Consider the following 15,743-nt stretch of genomic DNA (forward strand, 5'->3'; position numbering starts at 1 on the left):
TGAAATTGTGGACCGATTCTGGCAATTTTCAGCAGGGATCAAGATCTTGTGCAGAAACGAATGTATGGTGATTTCCATGGAATAATCTTGCATAGTTTTCGAGAAAATTACGTCATAATGTGTAAAAAGTGCTTATTTTTTTCCGAGGTTGTTTTAAATTTTGATTCATAACTTTTCCCGGTGTGAACCGATTTTGCCCATTTGCAATACCAAACAACTTAGGAAAATGAAGAACATTTTGGGTGAATTTGGTTAAACTCTATTGCTTCGTTTTATCGTGAGCGTGTTTTACACAGACAGACGGACAGACGGACATAGCTAAATCGACTCAGAATTTGATAAGGACCCAGAATATATATACTTTGTTGGGTCTCAGATGAATATTTCTTGGTGTTACACACGGAATGACAAAGTTATATATACCCTCTATCACCACTGATGGTGGTGGAGGGTATAAAAAGTGATTATTTAATTGGCTTCGTTTGATCTCATAGTGGATAGATCGCTCTCACGAGAAAATAACATTGTGAACATAAATTCTTAATTAAAATATAAAAAAGATAAGTATAGCGAAAGGACGCTAATTAAATACATACTTATATATATTTTTATACCCTCCACCACCATCAGTGGTGATAGAGGGTATATATAACTTTGTCATTCCGTGTGTAACACCAAGAAATATTCATCTGAGACCCAACAAAGTATTAAATTAAAATTAATTAAAATCTTATGCCAATAGAATTCTTCCAGAGGAAAAATTTTATGGATCGGTCCATAATTGGACATAGCTCCCATACAAGGTCCCCTCCCGAAAATCACTTAAACGCGCATAACTCATAACTAAATTAAGATATCCATATAAAATTTGGCACAAGTATTGCCCACATGCATAGAAATATTACTGTGAAATTTTTTTCCGGTCGGTCCATAATTGGTCATAGCTCCCATACAAGGTCCCCTCCCGAAAATCACTTAAACGCGCATAACTCATAACTAAAGATATCTATATAAAATTTGGTACAAGTATTGCCCACATGCATAGAAATATTACCGTGAAATATTTTTCCGATCGGTCCATAATTGGTCATAGCTCCCATACAAGGTCCCCTCCCGAAAATCACTTAAACGCGCATAACTCATTACTAAATTAAGATATCCATATAAAATTTAGTATAAGTATTGTCCATATGCACAGAAATATTACTGTGAAATTTTTTTCCGATCGGTCCATAATTGGTCATAGCTCCCATACAAGGTCCCCTCCCGAAAATCACTTAAACGCGCATAACTCATTACTAAATTAAGATATTAATATAAAATTTGGCACAAGTATTACTCATATGCACAGAAATATTACTGTGAAAATTTTTTTCGATCGGTCCATAATTGGTCATAGCTCCCATACAAGGTCCCCTCCCGAAAATCACTTAAACGCGCATAACTCATTACTTAATTAAGATACCCATATGGTACAAATATTACTCATATGCACAGAAATATTACAGATAAATTTTTTTCCAATTGGTCCATAACTGGTCATAGCTCTCATATAAGGTCCCCTCCCGAAAATCACTTAAACGCACATAACTCATTACTAAATTAAGATATCCATATAAAGTTTGGCAGAAATATTGCTCATATACAGAGAAATATTACTGTGAAATTGTTTTCCTATCGATCCATAATTGATCATAGCTCCCATTCAAGGTCCCTTTCAGAAAAACACTTAAAGGCACATAACTCATTACCAAATAATGATATAAATAAATACTATTTTTGTTCATAAATACTATTATGTAATGCAAAAAGCACTTAATGTTATTTCAAAAATTTTTCACGATCGGTCTATATTTGGTCATATTTCTCATACTAGGTCCTGCCCCTAAAAGCGCTTTAACCGTATTTAACTATTTGCATTATAAATTTGTGTAGAACAAAATTATATATATGTATGTATTTTGAAAATCCTTAAATCTTTCACACACATGCAAATACTAGATATAGCTAAAGCATATCTTAGGGCGCTATAAAAATTTAAAAGGAAGTGGCGTTTCTAATGTTCAATAAATCTTGGAATTGTAGTAGATTTAAGCTGTTTAAATTTTGGGATTTTTCTATTTATGACATGAGAAAACTTATTTCTACAAATATTTTATTAATTAGAAATGTATTAATACAAAAGTTGCTGGTGGAGATATTTAAGATTCGGCTCAGCCGAATATAGCACTCTAACTTGTTAATATTAAAAAAATACATTAAAATCAAATAAATTGTCGTTTTTATACCCTCCACCACCATCAGTGGTGATAGAGGGTATATATAACTTTGTCATTCCGTGTGTAACACCAAGAAATATTCATCTGAGACCCAACAAATTATATATATTCTGGGTCCTTATGAAATTCTGAATCGATTTAGCTATGTCCGTCCGTCTGTCTGTGTAAAACACGCTCACGTTAAAACGAAGCAATATAATTTAACCAAATTCACCCAAAATATTCATTATTATCCGGTACAGTTTGGTATTGAAAATGAGCAATATCGGTTCACATCGGGAAAAGTTATGAATCAAAATTTAAAACAACCTCGAAAAAAATAAGCATTTTTTTCACATTCTAATGTAATTTTCTCCAAAACTATGCAAGATAATTCCATGAAAATCACCATACATTCGTTTCTACACAAGATCTTGATCCGTGCAGAAAATTGCCAGAATCGGTCCACAATTTCATATACCTCCCATACAAAAGTACATATTCCCGGAAAATGGGTTTTTCGTTAATAACTTCCATCACAATGTCGATATCTTCACAAAATTTTACAACTTAAAATCTTATGTCAATAGAATTCTTTCAGAGAAAAATTTTCTGGATCGGTCCATAATTGGACATAGCTCCCATACAAGGTCCCCTCCCGAAAATCACTTAAACGCGCATAACTCATTACTAAATAAAAATATCCATATAAAATTTGGTATAAGTATTGCCCATATACATAGAAATATTACTGTGAAAATTTTTTCCGATCGGTTCAAAATTGGTCATAGCTCCCATACAAGGTCCCCTCCTGAAAATCACTTAAACGCGCATAACTCATTACTAAATTAAGATATCCACACAAAATTTGGTATAAGTATTGCCCATATGCATAGAAATATTACTGTGAAAGTTTTTTCCGATCGGTCCATAATTGGTCATAGCTCCCATACAAGGTCCCCTCCCGAAAATCACAGAAACGCGCATAACTCATTACTAAATTAAGATATCCATATAAAATTTGGTATAAGTATTGCCCATATGCATAGAAATATTACTGTGAAAGTTTTTTTCGATCGGTCCAAAATTGGTCATAGCTCCCATACAAGGTCCCCTCCCGAAAATCACTTAAACGCGCATAACTCATTACTAAATTAAGATATCCATATAAAATTTGGTATAAGTATTGCCCATATGCATAGAAATATTACTGTGAAAATTTTTTCCGATCGGTTCAAAATTGGTCATAGCTCCCATACAAGGTCCCCTCTCGAAAATCACGCATAACAAGTATTGCACATATGCGCGGAAATATTATTGTGAAATTTTTTTCCGATCGGTCCATAATTGGTCATAGCTCCCATACAAGGTCCCCTCCCGAAAATCACTTAAATGCTCATAACTCATTACTAACTATAAAGTTTGACAGAAGTATTGCTCATATACAGAGAAATATTACTGTGAAATTGTTTTCCTATCGGTCCATAATTGATCATAGCTGCTATACAAGGTGCCTTTCAGAAAACACTTAAAGGCACATAACTCATTAGGAAATAGTGATACCCATAAAATATTTGGCATTAATACTATTATTTCAAATGTTATTTCAAAATTTTTTCACGATTAGTCCAACCTTGGTCAATTCATTACCAAATATTGATATCATACAATTAGCAAAATTATTGCTCTTATATACATAAATTACACTATAAAATTGTTTTACGATCGGTCCATATTTGGTCATAGCTCTCATACTAGGTCCCCTCCAGAAAATCACTTAAATGCACAATATTCATTACCAAATAATGATATAGATACAGAACTTTGAAATTTTGTTTTTATATATAATTCGTCATAGCTCTCATACAAGATCCTTTTACGAAAATCTCTTAAACGCACATTACTCATTACCAAATAAAGCTATTGATACAAAATTTGCCACAAATATTAGTTTTGTATACAAAAATTCTATTTCAAGATTTCTCACGATCGGCATATAGCATGGGTGCGGTCGGTCCCATACAAGGTTCCCTTCCGAAAATCACTTAAACACACATTACTTATTACGATATAGATATAAAATTTTACTGAAATATAGCTTTTATGTACAGAAATTTAGCTTAAAGAATTTTTTACGATCGGACTATAATTGGTCATATCTAGGTCCTGCCCCTGAAAGCACTTTAACCGTATTTAACTAGTTGCATTATCAATTTGTGTAGATTATATATATGTATTTTGAAAATCCTTTAATTTTCACACACATGCATACATGCAAATTACTAAATATCGCTAAGCGCTATAAAAATATAAAGAAAATTGCGCTTGTAATGTTCAATAAATCTTGGAATTGTAATAGATTTAAGCTGTTTAAATCTTGGGATTTTTCAATTTAAGACATGAGATAACTTATTTCTACAAATATTTGACCAATTAGAAAAGTCTTAATATAAAAGTAGCTGGTGGAGGGTATTTAAGATTCGGCTCAGCCGAATTTAGCACTCTAACTTGTTGTTAATGCAGTTACTAACAATAACAAATTTTAACAACACAAAAGTATAAAAAAAAAACAAAAATAATAACAACAAAACCTTAAATAAAGTGTAGTGTTTGTGTTATTGTGCATGAGTTTCTCTAACTCTCCAATAAGTGAAAGGAGGCTCAGTAGCAATGGAAAAAATGCATACTTTGTTATGAGCTCTCCATACAACAACAACAATAATTATGATCCAAAAAATCATAAAAATTATTTAAGTGTAAAAACAACAACAAATGAGAGATCTTCTCTTTCAAGTGCGCCAAAACAAAACAATTGTGTAAATAATAGCGAAAAAGAAAAAATAAATAAACAAACAACAGATTCAAAAACAACAACAAACGAGAGATCTCCTCTCTCAAGTGCGCCAAAACAAGAAAATTGTGTGGAAGACAACGCAGAAGAAACAAGTTAGAGTGCTATATTCGGCTGAGCCGAATCTTAAATACCCTCCACCAGCTACTTTTATATTAATACTTTTCTAATTGATCAAATATTTGTAGAAATAAGTTTTCTCATATCTTAAATAGAAAAATCCCTAGATTCAAACAGCTCAAATCTATTACAATTCCAAGATTTATTGAACATTACCAACGCTTGGCGATTTTTATTAATTTGCATGTATGCATGTGTGTGAAAGATTTAAGGATTTTCAAAATACATATATATGTATAATTTTGTTCTACACAAATTGATAATGCAACTAGTTAAATACGGTTTTAGGGGCAAGACCTAGTATGGGAGATATGACCAACTATAGACCGATCGTAAAAAATTCTTTAAGCAAAACTTCTGGACATGAAAGCTATATTTCAGTAAAATTTTGTATCTATATCGTAATTTAATAATAAGTAATGAACCGATCGTGCAAAAATCTTGAAATAAAATTTTTGTATCAATAGCTTTATTTGGTAATGAGTAATGTGCATTTAAGAGATTTTCGAAAGAGGACCTTGTATGGGAGCTATGACCAATTGTGTATATAAAAACAAAATTTCAAAATTCTGTATCTATATCATTATTTGGTAATGAATATTGTACAATTAAGTAATTTTCTGGAGGGGGTCTAGTATGAGAGCTATGACCAAGTATGAACCGATCGTAAAACCATTTTATAGTGTAATTTATGTATATAAGAGCAATATTTGTGCTAAATGTATGGATATGAATATTTTGTAATGAGTTATGTGCGTTTATGTGATTTTCGTTAGGGAACCTTGCATGGGAGTTATGACCAAGGATGGACCGATCGGAAAAAAATTTTACAGTAATATTTCTGTGCATATGAGCAATACTTATTACAAATTTTATATGGATATCTTAATTTAGTAATGAGTTATGCGCGTATAAGTGATTTTCTGGAAGGGACCTTGTATGGGAGCTATGACCAATTATGGACCGATCGGGAAAAAATTTCACAGTAATATTTCTGTATATGTGAGCAATACCTGTACCAAATGTGTGGATATCTTAATTTAGTAATGAGTTATGTGCGTTTAAGTGATTTTCGGGAGTGGACCTTGTATGGGAGCTATGACCAATTATGAACCGATCGGAAAATAATTTCACAGTAATATTTTTGTGCATATGAGGAATACTTGTACCAAATTTTATATAGATATCTTAATTTGTTAATGAGTTATGTGCGTTTAAGTGATTTTCGGGAGGGGACCGTGTATGGGAGCTATGACCAATTATGGACCGATCGGAAAAAAAATTACTCAGTAATATTTCTGTATGTGAGAGTAATACATGTACCAAATTTTATATGGATATCTTAATTTTGTAATGAGTGACGTGCGTTTAAATTATTTTCGGGAGGGGCCCTTGTATGGGAGCTATGACCAATAATGGACCGGTCGGAAAAAAATTTCACAAAAATATTTCTGTACACATGAGTAATACTTGTATCAAATTTTATATGGATGTCTTATGTTAGTAATGAGTTATGCCCGTTTAAGTGATTTTCGGGAGGGGACCTTGTATAGGAGCTATGACCAATTTTAGACCGATGGAAAAAAAATTTCGCAGTAATACTTCTGTATGTGAGGGCAATACTTGTACCAAATTTTATATAGATAACTTGATTTAGAAATGAATTATTTGCGTTTAAGTTATTTTCGGGAGGGGACCTTGTATGGGAGCTATGTCCAATTATGGACCGATCCAGAAATTTTTTTCTCTGAATGAATTCTATTGACATACGATTTTAATTTGTAAAATTTTGTAAAGATTTCGACATTGTGACGGAAGTTATTAACGAAAAACCCATTTTCCGGGAATATGTAGTTTTGTATGGGAGGTATATGAAATTGTGGACCGATTCTGGCAATTTTTAGCAGGAGTCAAGCTCTTGTGTAGAAACTAATGTGTACTGATTTTCATGGAATTATCTTTCATAGTTTTCGAGAAAATTACATCGGAATGTGTAAAAAATGCTTAATTTTTTCGAGGTTGTTTCAAATTTTTATTCATAACTTTTCGCGGTGTGAACCGATTTTGCTCATTTTCAATACCAAACTGCCTAGGACAATAATAAATATTTTGGGTGAATTTCGTTAATTTTTATTGCTGCGTGTTAACGTGAGAATGTTTTATACAGACAGACAGACGGACGGACGGACAGACGGACATAGCTAAATCGACTCAGAATTTCATAAGGTCTAAGAATATATATACTTTGTTCGGTCTCAGATGAATATTTCTTGGTGTTACACACGGAATGACAAAGTTATATATACCCTCTATCACCACTGATGGTGGTGGAGGGTATAAAAATAGAAAAACAAACAACTGATACAATGGTTGATGAAAATAGTAATGCTAATGTGAACAATATCACAAATAGTATCAATAACAATATTAACACTATAAAAACCATTAATGATAAGGAAGATCACTCAAGCCCAATGTCAAAGAATACTGGCGCCATACCAAAAAACAAGCCAAATACATTGAGCTCGCATAAAACGGAAAAGATCCAAACTGGAATGGACCGTTATGTCACTTATACAAAACGTAAGTCCAGCAATAGGACTTCAAAATTGGAACCAAATCCAAAACAGGCGAAAACAAATTCGGTAAGTCAAAATCGTTTTGCACTCCTTGACAACCAAGAAAGTGAAAAAGTACCATCCATGCCTCTAAAAGACCACAAGCCACCTCCCCTCTATTTGCGCGAACCTACCACAAATCTATTGGTTAATAAGTTGTCCCAACTTGTAGGCAAAGAAAATTTCCACGTAGTCTCCCTACGCGAAGGAAACATTCAGGAAACAAAAATACAGACTTATTCAGAAAAGTCTTTTAGAACAATAGTTGATAGTTTTGATTCTGAGAAAAGAAATTATTACACATATCAACTAAAAAGTGCAAAGGGTTTGGCAGTAGTTATCAAAGGTGTAGATAGTTCTGTACCAAATGATGACATTAAAAAGGCGCTAGAGACTGAAGGTTATGAAGTAAAGTCCATTCACAATATATTTAAGGACAAAATTCCTCAACCAATGTTTATAGTTGAAATTGCTTTTAACTCTTCACAATTGAAGAAAAAGGGTGATACTCATCCCATATATAGTTTAAGATATCTTCTTAATCGCAAAATAACTGTAGAGGAACCCATTAAACGCAGAGGTCCTCCTCAATGCCTAAACTGCCAAGAGTTCGGTCACACCAGAACTTTCTTCAAATTACCATCTGTTTGTGTGAGATGCGGAGACATCCATAAAAGCCAAGATTGTCCCCACCCAAAAACAGATAACAATAAAAGAAAATGCAGTAACTGTGGTCAAAATCACACTGCTAACTATCGCGGATGTCCAGTATATATACACATGCAACAATTAAATAAGGCCAGAAGACCTTTATATGCTCAATATAAAGCTTCTAACTTCCCAAGTCTTCCTAATACTTCTAGTGCTCAATATAGAAGTATCACAAATAAAAGCAATCAGAATAAATCGTATGCCCATACGACAAAAGAGGGTTCCGTTACCCAAAGTAATGCAAAACAGAATATAGTCTCTGGAAAGCTGTTAAACATATGCAATGCCCTATTGCATATGAGTCACCCATACGCCTCCAGAATGGTCAATGGGCAAAAAATACATCAGAAAAACTTGAAGCATTCGCCAATCACTTGGAGAATGTGTTTACTGAAAATGATACAGATTCTTCTATTAGTGCTAACATTATAAATAATGTGGTTCCACGCCCAATAAAATTCCGGTTCTCTACCGACGACAATCAAAGGTCTAAAGGCAGGAAAATCACCTGGTATAGATAAAATTACTACCACGATGATAAGTAACCTGCCCAATTCAGCACTGAGAATTATTTTGTTCATCTTTAACTCGATGCTACGTATTGGATATTTCCCTACCTCATGGAAAGTATCCGAAATTGTTATGATACCAAAACCGGGAAAAGATTTCACTCAAGTGACATCATACCGTCCCATTAGCCTGTTGTCTATATTCTCAAAACTTTTTGAAAAGTTATTGCTTGAAAGCCCTATACTACACCTTTACGATAATTGCATTATTCCTGACCATCAGTTTGGTTTCAGAAGAAAGCACAGCACTCTCGAACAGGTACATCGAATAACTACTCTTATTCGGAAGGCCTTCGAGAGAAAGCAATATTGCTCAGCATTATTCATAGATATTTCTCAAGCTTTCGATAAAATCTGGCACGATGGACTAATACACAAAATTATCACATTACTACCAGCGAATGTTCACAAACTGCTTAAAAAGTATATATATGAAAGATCTTTTCAAATCAGATCTAAAGATGTGATCTCTTCACGTCGAAAAATATCTGCAGGAGTACCCCAGGGGAGTATTCTAGGTCCGTTCCTATATATTTTATATACTGCAGATATGCCAACGAGCGCACTGACTCACACATCTACATTTGCGGATGATACCGATTTTGTAAGCATACATAATAACCCTTCAATAGCTTCTGAACAACTCCAGCTTCACATCGGCGAATTGGAAAAGTGGCTGGACAAATGGAAAATAAAGGTCAATGCAACAAAATGTACTCACGTTACATTTACTTTAAGACGAGAAAATTGTCCTCCCGTACACATAAACAATATAAAAATTCCTGAACAAAGCCATGTGAGATATCTTGGTATCCACCTTGATCTCCACATTGAAGCCAAGGTTACACAAATAAAATTAAAGTCAGCTCAAATGTACTGGCTAATTGGACCACGGTCAGCTCTAGACTTGGAATAAAAAGTGCTTTTGTACAAAACAATTATAAATCCGATATGGCTATACGGCATTCAACTGTGGGGAACAGCCTCCTCATCTAATGTTGAAAAATTACGAAGAAAGCAGTCAGCACTGTTAAGGTTAATAACAGGTGCTCCGTGGTACATTCGCAATAGTAATATTCATAGGGATCTCAATGTCCCCATAATACGCGAGGAGATCAAATTCTCTTGTTTAACCTACTTGTCGAAACTAATGGATCACCCAAATCCCCTTGCCAGGTAGTTGCTGTCATTTGAGGGTCATAGACGACTGAGAAGAACGGAAACATTGGATTTTGCCAGATAATCAAATTATCGAGAACTCTGGTTGAAATTGCATTGGCAATAACAACGTTAGTTATAATTTAGGTTAAGATTTTAATACTTATTGTAAATTTCTACATAAGAAAGATTCAATAAAGAATAAATAAAATGAAAAAAAAAAAATTAATTCATAAAGTATAAGAAATTTTATATTTTTACATATTTTATAATTCTTCTTTTTAATTGTTGTAAATATATCTTTTTTGTGAAATGTCACAAAATTATTTTTTTAATATCCATAGTTAACGAGTAATTCTAATTTGGATGTATTTTTAGTGTCCGCAGAACAAAAGAATCGTATACCAGACTCTACACCGTTTGATCACCTTTAATCAGTTTTTAGCAGAAGTACCACTTAACTAGGAATAGGTATATCGACATTACAAATGTTAGCAGATCTTCCATCAATATATGTAAGTAATAATGTACGTAATTATATATAAATTACGTAATTAAAATCATATTGATTTTTCTAGGATATTCTTCAATTTATACTGGCTGATGGAAAATTGTAATTTTTCTAGGATTTGGATTAAAATGCGCTAAAATTATTCAACGATGGTCATAAAGTGCTATTTTAATTAAAATTATTTTTTGTTGGTAATAAAATGATTCCTTTAAATATTTGATGTTATTAATGGGGATAATATAATGGTAAATTAAAGAACAAATTATGGTAAAATTAAAAATATATTATGATTGTAGTGACCATTTTATAGTAAAATTTTTTCCAAAACTTTAATCATATTATTATTGTAGGAATCATGTTATAATTGTTATATGAACAATAATATGTTAACTTATGACAACCTACAAGAATCATATTATGATCTGCAAAGGGAAATATTTTATATGGTTGTCCTAATTATAATTCTAAACATTAATGATAGTTTCAGTTTATGGTAGCCCTAACCATATTTCTTCTTTGCGTGTAGTTTTGGGAAAAATAAACATAAAAATGTAAAAAATTATGGAAAATTTGTATACCGAATGAAAGAATCTTTGTTGTAAATGGAAAATTATACTCCGGCAGAGTAATTTTTAAGATTTACACGTTGTAGTCAGCTGCCACCGGACGGGTAAATACCTCATATGGATTTTGTTATAAAATGCGTTCCGGAAAGAATTTTGTTAGTTAATCACATTATATACACAGTGCACAGTGGGGCAGAATGGAAATTTTTTGGAAATAAATCTGGCATTTCTAAACGGCTGATCCGATCGGGATAAAATTTGGTGTGAGCGTAGCCAAGGAGTATTCGAGTTTAAGTTTTGAAGATGAACCCTGCAGATGCCCCAAAGTAGGGTACCTACGACATGTAAAATTTTTAAACTCGTGCCATTTTTTTGTTTTTCACCCAAATACAAAGATTTTTATATTTTGTGAAAGCGCTCGACGAGATCTTGAAAAAACATGCTTGGACATACTACTTATCTCTTATAATATCCGAGTTATAGGCATATAAAAATTTAGTGATACAAAATTTACCATACCTTGGTCCGCCTTTTTTTGAATACCGGGCGTAATTTTGGACCAAATGGACTCAATTTTTTCTTGTTAGTTAGACAACAAAATTTCCAATAATATACAAAAAATTTCAGATCAATATTGTTTACAGATCCAAAAATATACGTTTTTTAATTTAAAAATTCAAAAAATTTTAGATTTTTGGCATTTTTTTGCCAAAAATGTGTCTTAACTCTTTTATTAATAAAATAAAATTTTTATTAAGAACATATAACAATTTTATAGTTTTCTAAAAGGTATCTTTACGCAGAACGCTTTGGCGTAAAAAACTTGTCCTATTTGTTGAAAATGTTGCCACTGCGTCCTTCCGAATATGACCTATTTTTTATCAAAACTTCAACTTTGGGCGACATGTTCTAAAATCCCAAAGCTAGGATCAGAAAACTGAAAGCAGTTTTGGAAACCTCAATATGTTTTCTATTTACTCCAAAAGTATTTTCCCAGCCCTGAAAGAAATGTGGACCCTATGGGCAAAAAAGTAAAAAATCCCATTTTTGGGATTTTCATTCCTATTTTTGGGAATTGCGGGATGCCCTTTGACCTTTTCAATTTTTTTTTTTGCATATTCTTATTTGAAATGACAAATTTAACAAGCGTTGAAAATTTCATTGAGTTTTGTTCATAAATAAAGATTTTGTCATATATTACATATTTGTTTAATTTCTAAAACTATGATTTATATCAAAATTTTAATAGGATCGCAGATAGCTACAACAATTTAGTCCATATTTATCCCTTAATATCATTTTTTAGTTAGATATGGAAATTCTCGACCCTTTACAAAAAATTTCAAGCCAATATTTCAATTACATTCAAAAATATGTTCATTTAAACCTGTGTCCTTTAATTTCATCTTTTTCATATTTTAGTATTAAGTATGACAGCACATATTTAAATCTTATATTTACCTATTTTCTATTTGTTTGCTTATCCTTATAATTGAAAGGTCCTATTATGCTTGAATTTTCAAAAATTTATAACCATTTTTTACCTAAATTTTTTCGACAGATCATTTCGTTCTGTTTCGTTTATGATCATGTAGGTAAAAATATACAGGTAATGATAATTTCGATTCATTCACTAATAAGAAATATCAATGACTGAATTACAGGTTATAGTAATATAGTCCTAAATGTTAATAGGTAGACAATTCGTAATTTTTTACTTTGGAATAGCTGTATCGGAAATGACAAGAATTGGTATATAAGTAAACTTCTCAGATTTTAAGTACCATATTTAATAAATCTACAATGAAGATTACATTAAAATACGAAGAGTTGTGTTCCGTTTTATGGAGTATATCTTCAAAAGGGCCAGAAAGAATTGAAGACATTTCAAATTATATAAAAACTACATATAGTAGAAAAGTAGACAAAACAGGCATATCAAAAATTGAAAACTTTTTAAAACCTTTTGATGTAAAAAGTATGTCTGTGGATGGAATTCAAAAGAAATTTCGATTAAAATTTTGTAGTTGGATGGAAACTACTACGGAAATCTCAACTTACAACACATCAACAGGAGCGCCTTGCAAGTCATACGAAGACTTATGTTCAAGGTAAAAAATAAGAGGGTTACACAAAAACTTTTTTCAATCTCAAATGAGGAAATTGCTGATACATTTAACGAAATGCTGAAAAAGGAAAACCAACATATGGATGTCGTACATATTGCAACTATTCTTCCTAATGCATCACCAAAACGACTTAAGCGAATTGTGGAAAGTATACCAACTCCAACATCATAATCAAATTTTACTGAAGAGGAAGCAATAGCGCTTATGTTGGAACTGGGTCTCAGTCGAAATAAGTACCAAATATTAAGGAAAGCTCTGCATGAAAAAGGACACAATATATTACCATCATACAAGGCGATCCAGGAAAAAAAACAAACTATCCTACTAAATCAACAAAAAATAATGAAGAATTGAAAGAACTGAGAGCTGCGGAAAAAAGCATAATCCAAGAAGAATTTAAAGTTCAGATGGGATTAAACATCGACAAACCACTTTCAAGTTGCGGTAGTACAAATGACGGTAATACGTCGAGAAGGTTTTTTCGTGATTTTGAAATTACTTCAAAAATAACTGGAATCGACAAGGAGTTGCTTCGAAGAGTTAAAACTATTTTAATGGCACTGAATAGTAAACATAAAATTAATGAAAATCGATTTGGGGAATACACATCTGAAATTTCTAAATTACTTGTATCTCTGTATCCATGGAGGGAACTAACACCAACAGTACACAAAGTATTGTGTCATGGTCAAATAATAATTGAATCGAATATTCTTCCACTTTAGAGTTAACAGAAGAAGCCCAGGAAGCGAGGAATCGAGATTTTAAGCATGTTCAACTATTCAGCTCAAGAAAATGCTCCAGGCAATCACAGAATGAAGATATTTTTAATAGTTTACTTCTATCTTCTGATCCTGTTCTTTCAACTATGCGAAAAAGATGGATTTGTTATGAAACTCTATCATCTCAAAACAAGGAAGATTTAAAGGACTTATATTACCTTCTGGATATGTATACCGATATGACAGATTATTTTATAGAAAATAAGTAGTGTTAGGAATTAACTATATAAGTAGGTTGTAAGAATTAATTGTATTATGTTTAAGATAAACAGTTCAAATAAAAAAAGCTATTATACTAACTGATGATATTGTATTAAATTGTGTTTTATATTTCGGTGGGCGGGAAAGGTAATTTGTGTGGGGTGATTTAGGTGTTGTTGTGCGTGGCTCATAATAAAATTATAATTTTTTTATTTTATATACAATATTATAATAAAATAATTAACTAAATAATTTTTAAAAATTGTCCAAATATTTTATTCAACACCAAATGTATGTTCTGTCATACTTAATACTAAAATATGAAAAAGATGAAATTAAAGGACACAGGTTTAAATGAACATATTTTTGAATGTAATTGAGATTTTGGCTTGAAATTTTTTGTAAAGGGTCGAGAATTTCCATATCTAACTAAAAAATGATATTAAGGGATAAATATGGACTAAATTGTTGTAGCTATCTGCGATCCTATTAAAATTTTGATATAAATCATAGTTTTAGAAATTAAACAAATATGTAATATATGACAAAATCTTTATTTATGAACAAAACTCAATGAAATTTTCAACGCTTGTTAAATTTGTCATTTCAAATAAGAATATGCAAAAAAAAAATTGAAAAGGTCAAAGGGCATCCCGCAATTCCCAAAAATAGGAATGAAAATCCCAAAAATGGGATTTTTTACTTTTTTGCCCATAGGGTCCACATTTCTTTCAGGGCTGGGAAAATACTTTTGGAGTAAATAGAAAACATATTGAGGTTTCCAAAACTGCTTTCAGTTTTCTGATCCCAGCTTTGGGATTTTAGAACATGTCGCCCAAAGTTGAAGTTTTGATAAAAAATAGGTCATATTCGGAAGGACGCAGTGGCAACATTTTCAAAAAATAGGACAAGTTTTTTACGCCAAAGCGTTCTGCGTAAAGATACCTTTTAGAAAACTATAAAATTGTTATATGTTCTTAATAAAAATTTTATTTTATTAATAAAAGAGTTAAGACACATTTTTGGCAAAAAAATGCCAAAAATCTAAAATTTTTTGAATTTTTAAATTAAAAAACGTATATTTTTGGATCTGTAAACAATATTGATCTGAAATTTTTTGTATATTATTGGAAATTTTGTTGTCTAACTAACAAGAAAAAATTGAGTCCATTTGGTCCAAAATTACGCCCGGTATTCAAAAAAAGGCGGACCAAGGTATGGTAAATTTTGTATCACTAAATTTTTATATGCCTATAACTCGGATATTAT

The sequence above is a fragment of the Lucilia sericata genome, unplaced genomic scaffold, assembly GCF_015586225.1.
Source record: "Lucilia sericata isolate MDLA Ls3-8-SP2 unplaced genomic scaffold, ASM1558622v1 Contig000013F_arrow, whole genome shotgun sequence".
In the NCBI taxonomy this organism is placed as follows: Eukaryota; Metazoa; Arthropoda; class Insecta; order Diptera; family Calliphoridae; genus Lucilia; species Lucilia sericata.